The 7533-nt window shown below is 39.7% G+C and overlaps 1 non-coding gene across 1 annotated transcript; it reads left to right on the top strand.

Moving 5' to 3' along the window:
* The first annotated feature begins 729 nt into the window (after positions 1-729).
* Positions 730-837, top strand: LOC141634586 (small nucleolar RNA R71). Its single transcript, XR_012539313.1, has one exon. It is a non-coding gene; the product is annotated as a small nucleolar RNA R71 (small nucleolar RNA).
* The last annotated feature ends 6696 nt before the right edge of the window (positions 838-7533 follow it).

Genomic DNA, 7533 nt, shown 5'->3' with positions numbered 1-7533 from the left:
TCATTCTTTTGGATTTGAGCCAACAATTCCTTTTGCATACGGATTATCAAGCCCTCAAGCTTACCTCCCTCTTGGTTATTTTGTTGGGCATTTTGTTGTGGAGGTTGAGTTTGTTGGAAATTGTTTTGTGGGGGCCTTTGTTGATTTTGATACCCCGGTGGAGGGATATATTTTTGTTGTTGAGGGACATAGGCATTTTGTTGTGGTGGGGATTGTGGTTGAGGATTTAGCACATTGTTGCTTCTATAAGACATATTCGGGTGGAATTTTGAGTTTGGATTATATGTATTTGAGAACGTACCCGGTGGATAAACATTTTGTGCATTTTGTCTTAAAGCTAAAAAGGCATTTACCTCTTCAATGGGAGCTTGGCAATGAGCGGCATAGTGACCCGCACCTCCGCAACCTTCACACACAACGATTTGGCTCGTTGAAGACATGGCATTGACTTTTTGAATGGAATCTCTAGCATCCCTCTCCGCCAATTGTTGTTGGAGCAAAGCAATTTGAGCTAGCAAAACAGAGTTGTTAGAGGATTCTTCTTTACCTTTAGATGACACAACTCGAGAATTGACATATTGGGCGTCATGGATCGCCATAGATTCGATCGTGGAATGAGCAAGATCGGTGTCAATTTGATCAAACCGCCCATTGTTGGCGGAATCGAGAATCCTTCGGGACTCGGCACAACATCCATTGTAGAATGTTATTGCTAGAAACCAATCATCTAGCCCATGATGTGGGCATTGCCTTTGAAGCTCTTTGTACCTCTCCCAAGCTTCATATAAGCTCTCAAGAGCTTGTTGACGGAATCCGGTGATTTGGCTCCTCAAGGTTTGAGTTTTCTCCGGTGGAAAAAACTTTTGGTAAAAAGCAAGAGCCAATGTCTCCCAATTGGTGATTCCCAAGGTGGTGCGGTCAAGGCTATTGATCCAAAGCATGGCCTTGTCCTTCAAAGAGAAAGGGAAAAGTATTTCCCTTATTTGGGCTTGGGTGACGCCCGTTTGACGGATCATGGAGCAATAGTCACAAAAGTTTTGCACATGCAAATTGGGATCCTCCAAAGGACTTCCTCCAAATTGCTTTCTCTCCACAAGGCTAAAAAAAGCCGGTTTGATCTCGAAGTCCGGCGCGGTGATTTGAGTGGTTGTGATTCCGGCCGGAAGCATAGCCGCGATGGGCTTTGAGTGATCGGAAAGTCTCACCATCTTTTTGGTAGTAGATGGTGATGGTGGTGGAGATGATGAATTTGAAACCTCCTCCTCTTCAAGGGCTTCTAGATCGTCTAAGTAAGACTTTCTAGCACTTTCAACTTGTACGGGAGAAGTGGATTCTTTCATTTCCCTCCAAAAACGTCGTCTTCTCCTAAATGTTTTCTCGGGATCGGAATCCGGTGAAAGCAATTCTCCACTACGAGAGGACCTTGGCATAAGACAACAATTTCTAGAGAAGTGATAAGTAACGGTCTCAAGGAACAAGTGTTCCCCAAGACAAAGGAAAACAAGATAAAAATCGACAATTCAAAAAGCAAAAAACGTTTCCAACAACGGCGCCAAAATTTGATAGGCTTATCGCGTACCTATACAAAAATAAATTCCCTAGACACAAGTTAATGTAGTAATAGGGGTCGAACACAAGGAAACGGGAATTACGTCGTGAATTGCTATGGGTGGATTTTTATCAAGGTCGATTACGATTTGGGTTTGGTTTGTTTGGTTTGATGATTAATGAAAATTGAAATGTAAATAATATGATAAAAGATAGTCTAAAGGGTTCGGGTCACTCATGCAAAGGTAAACATATGAACATGATAAACTTGATACTAATAATGTTGTCAATTGCTTAGGCTTAAAGATACCCACCTTACGGCATTAGTATCAACCATAGACCGGGTCCTAGAAAAACTCTCGTCCATGACTAGGTCGTCCTACCACACATGCTTAGTCTAATTCAATTCCGTGCCTCTCGACTTTAGAACGAATGAACAAATATAATCTACGACTACGGCCGATAATCAAAGATTAAGCGTAACAAAACAAGCATGTGATGGAAACAATTGATCAATATTATTATGAACTTTATTTAATCATATTATATGTTTGATTTTGCATGGCTCCCCTAGCCTTTAAACTAGAGAATTTAGCTACTCATACTAAGATGTAAAATGTAAACTAATTTGTAAGGAATGCTGAACATGGTTATATGAATTATACTAATTAGGTGATATAACATATGAAAAGAGCAAAACAAAATAAGTATGAAATATTTGACTATGATAACTATGTGATAACTAAAGCAATGATGTAAATTATAAACTTGTAATAAGAAATACCTTATAAAAGAGGACTTGTAAGGAAGAACAACCAACTAATAACCAAAAGATTGAATAACAAATGCTTGAGAATCTCTTGAAATACAAAGTATTGAAAGATTAACTAAGGAATGCTTAAACAACTTAAACTTGAAATGAAAACTAATGAGAGAAAACTTATAATGCTTGAGGCTTAATGTAGTAAACTTGGACGTAAAATGGGATGCCCAAAACCTAGGAATGCCTCTCCTATTTATAGGAGAGGAGGGGAAAAACGTAAGGACCAACGAGCATGCAACCCCGATCGGGGTTGGGCGGCCCCGATCGGGGCCGTGTGTTCCTCGGTATTTTGCCTTAACTCCTCTCTTAATTCCTTGGAGAATTCTATGTGGGTGATTAAATGTGCGATTAATCACCCGGTTAATGCTTGCATTTGGCATCTTAAGATCTTTTGGAATCCCATGCTTTCCCCTTGACTTTTGACTTGCAATTTGGGCTTGACTTGGATGTTTGATCTCATTTGTATTTTGCTAAATGATCCAACAAATTCTCATGCAAAAATCCATGCAACTTGAGGCACAAAGTCCATGCAACATCCAATCCTTAGTCCATTTGGTCTTCTTTCCTCTTAGCTTGCAATTTCTAGTACTTTGTAGTTATTTTAGCTCCAAAAAGCTTATTCCCTCCAAAATATGTTAAAGTATCCAAAACAACTAGAAATGCAAATATTATCTATAAAACACTCAAGATAAGTGCTAAAGACATGTAAAATCAAGCTAATATAGGGGGTCAAGATGTATAAAATATGCACTTATCAAAAAGATAAAGATGCCAAAACTAGTGGGAGCTCAAGCAATCAAGTTCTTGCTTCAAAGGGCAAAAAGTTCAAGAAGAAGGGAAAGAAAGTGAAAAACTTCAAGCAAGTTGATGATGAGTGCCATTATTGCTATGGCATGGGACATTGGCTTAGGAATTGTCTTGTATATTTGCGAAATATAAGGGAAGGAATCATCGTTCCAAAAGGTAAAATTCCTAACGAAATTTATGTTATTGATATAAATTATACTACCACTACGACATGGGTACTGGATACCGGTTGTGGTTCTCACCTTTGTAATCATTTATAGGGTTTAAGAGACGTGAAGAGGCTTAGCAAAGGAGATGTGGATCTACGCCTTGGAAATGGAGCTCGAGTAGCGGCCGAATCCAAAGGAACTTATGTATTAGCTTTGCCTAATGGATTTGGGTTGTATTTACATAATTGTTTTTATGTGCCTACACTCTCTAAAAACATTATTTCTATCGCTATGTTAGACATGGACGGTTTTTATTTTGTCATTAAGAACAATCGTTGTACTATTTCTAGGAACGACTTGGTTATAGGCCAAGCTTCTTCCATTAATGGCATTTACATTTTAGAAACCTCGAATCCGGCTAATGATATCTATAACATTCAATCAAAGAAACTCAAATCAAGTGACCCAAATGAATCGTTCATTTGGCATTGTCGATTAGGTCACATAAACGAGAATCGCATCAAAAGATTAATTTTGACTAATGTGATAACACCATTTTATTTTCAATCATATGGAACATGCGAATATTGCCTTCTTGGCAAAATGACTCGAAATCCTTTTAGTGTTAAAGGGACGCGAGCAAGTGAACTATTGGGACTCATACATACCGATGTGTGTGGACCAATGAGTATCACCGCTCGTGGAAATTATGACAACTTCATAACCTTCACCGATGACTTGAATAGATATGGGTATATCTACTTGATGAAGCATAAAAGTGAAGCGTTTGAGAAATTCAAGAAATTTCAAAACGAAGTAGGGAACCAATTGAACAAAAGAATTAAGGCACTACGATCCGATCGTAGTGGAGAATATCTTAGCCTTGAATTCGATTCACACTTGAAAGGTTGTGGTATTATATCACAACTTACTCCACCCGGAACACCACAACTCAATGGTGTTGCCGAAAGGAGAAATCGAACCCTGCTTGATATGGTTCGATCCATGATGAGTCAAACCGAGTTACCAAACTCGTTTTGGGGATTTGCAATTCAAACCGCAATAAAATCTTTGAACGTAAGTCCAACCAAAGCAACTGAAAAGACTTCATATGAGATATGGAGAGGAAAGGTTCCAATTCTATCCCATATGAAAATTTGGAGTTGTGATGCTTATGTCAAAATTAAAAATGACAATAAGTTGGCACCACGATCCGAAAAATGCATTTTTGTAGGTTATCCCATGGCCTCACGAGGCTATTACTTCTATAAGCCTCAAGAAAACAAGGTGTTTGTGTCTTGAGATGCTGTCTTCCTAGAAAGTGATTTTATTTTTAGGGGACAGAGTGGGAGAAATTTTGAACTTGATGAAGTTCAAGAGCCACAAACCGAGGTAGAGACGCAAGAAGATGTTCCTTCGTCGTCTAGCGCGGTTGTCCCTCCTCCTCTTAGAAGAACGGGCCGAGTTATTCGCCATCCCGATCGATATGTGGGACTTATCGATGAAGATGAAACACTCGATGTGTTGCTTTTGGAAAGTGACGAGCCCGCCACCTACAAGGTCGCAATCTCTAGTCCCAATTCCTCCTTATGGCTTGAAGCCATGAAGTCCAAAATGGATTCTATGCATGAAAACCAAGTTTGGAACTTCGTAGATTTACCTAAAGGGGCAAGACCTCTTCAGTGCAAATGGATTTTCAAAGTCAAGAATGGCATAGAAGGACATGATGATGTCTACAAAGCTAGGCTAGTGGCAAAAGGATTTACCCAAGTCCAAGGTCTCCATTATGATGAGACCTTCGCCCCCGTAGCCATGCTAATATCCATATGGATTTTGTTAGCGATTGCCGCATTTCATGATTATGAAATATGGCAAATGGATGTCAAAACCGCTTTTCTAAATGGGGCATTTAGAAGAGGAGGTGTACATGATATAACCCGAAGGTTTTGTTGATTCTAAAAATCCTAACAAAGTGTGCAAGCTTAAGAGATCCATTTATGGTCTTAAGCAAGCATTTAGAAGTTGGAATCATCGATTTGATCATGTGATAAAAGAGAATGGTTTCACTCGAAGTGTTGAGGAACCATGTTTATACATGAAATTCAGTGGAAGCAATGTTGTGTTCCTAATCTTGTATGTCGATGACATACTACTCATTGGAAATGATATTCCAATGTTGTCTTCTGTTAAGAAGTGGTTAGGTAACCACTTCCAAATGAAGGATTTAGGAGAAGCACAACGCATATTAGGTATCCGGATCCATAGAGATAGATCCAAGAGGATATTGGCACTAAGTCAAGAGTCTTATGTTGATAAGATTCTTCGACGGTTCAGCATGGACAAATCAAAAAGGGGTTTGGTACCTATGGTAACTGGGACTATATTGAGCAAGTCTCAATCTTCCTCCGAACCCCATGATGTTGAACGTATGAAGTTGATCCCTTATGCTTCCGCTGTTGGATCAATCATGTACGCTATGATATGCACACGTCCTGATGTCTCGTATGCCTTGAGCATGACGAGTAGACATCAAGGAAATCCAGGTGAGAGTCACTGGATAGCCGTCAAGAACATCCTTACGTACTTGAGAAGAACTAAGGATTCTTTCTTAGTGTTTGGAGGAGACACCGAGATCCGTGTTAATGGTTACACGGATTCAAGTTTCCAAACGGATAGAGATGACATGAAATCACAAGTTGGTTTCGTTTTCATGCTCAATGGTGGTGCCGTTAGCTGGAGAAGCTTCAAGGAAGCTGTAACTGCGGATTCAAAAACGGAGGCTGAGTACATTGCAGCATCAGAAGTTGCCAAGGAAGCTGTGTGGATCAGGAAATTCACGGAAAGTCTAAGAGTAGTACCTACCGCCAATGATCCCATCACTCTCTATTGTGACAATAGTGGGACGATCTTCCAAGCTAAAGAGCCTAAGTCTAGTAATAGATCTAGACATGTACTTAGAAAATATCATGTAATTAGAGATTTCATTGAAAGAAAGGAAATTGCGATTTGTAAGGTTGGGACGGATGACAACATAGCCGATCCGCTCACCAAGCCTTTATCGCATGCCAAGCATGATGGACATGTTGCGTCCATGAGACTTAAACGTGTACCAAGTTTTTGTTAGATTTTGAAATGAAATAAAAGTGTTGTTTTTGTTCATGTTTATAATCACATTTGTCTTTTATATTTTCTTTATACATTGTTACATCCAAACGGGTTGTGGAGAAAATTGAACCCCGTTAAAGTGAACGCGAATTAGCATTGTAGTCGCCCATAGTTACTTACATGAGGTGACGTCTCGAAGTGACTAGAATGTGATGCGATTGATGGCAAGTTCAAGTGTCATGGAGTCATATGAGAATGACTAGTCGATGACATAGGCAGACTGTTAGGAACACTTTGTCGGGCCTTATGACCGCTTATAGAGTTCTGGCAAATTTATATAGCCTGGTCGTGGCGAGAGCTACTATAGTATTCTAATGAGTCGATTCTTTTGACTAAAGACTATTCGCCTAAGATGGCACAGTTTCAGATTAACTTTGATTTGTGTTACTACGACCTTCGTAAATGGGGTCAAATGGGCATATTTTGGGTTATGATGGTCGTGGCTAGTCGAAGGGAATGAGTGTGATAGGAATTGTCCACCCCTAGTCAGGGTTATAACAATATCTCAGGGCCACTCGAGGAGTAATGAACTGGAAATGCGTGGCCACGCTCGGCAGATATCTATGGTAGATAAATCCGGTCAATCAGTTATTCTCCAGATCGAGGAAACCACTCTCGATATGATCACTTGCAAGTACGACCTGAAAGACACCTTTCATTGAGTGGGAGATAGCAATAGGACAAGAGAATTGGTGACGCACACTTGTCGAGGACAAGTGGGAGATTGTTGGAATATGTGTCCTCCGACAATAATGCGATCACAACTGTCGATCATGATGATCACATGTTTAAGTCTCATTTTAAAGGATACAATTGGGAAGTAATATTTTATTGTCAACTGGTCCACACATATCGGTAATGATTGGCTGACAAGAGTTTGACATTATTGTCGTGCGACGGTGGTGACCAGTTGATCCCCTTAGGTCATACCTAAAGGGTAACACTCTTAATTGATTATTTAATTGATCGTATGACGATACGGGTTAATTAAATTGCTTAAAATTGACGGACGATTTTGGAAGTAATATTTACGTATCACAT

Source organism: Silene latifolia, chromosome Y, assembly GCF_048544455.1.
Source record: "Silene latifolia isolate original U9 population chromosome Y, ASM4854445v1, whole genome shotgun sequence".
Taxonomy (NCBI): Eukaryota; Viridiplantae; Streptophyta; class Magnoliopsida; order Caryophyllales; family Caryophyllaceae; genus Silene; species Silene latifolia.
Note: the sequence above shows the minus strand (reverse complement) of the source record. Positions and strands in the feature narration are given on the sequence as shown.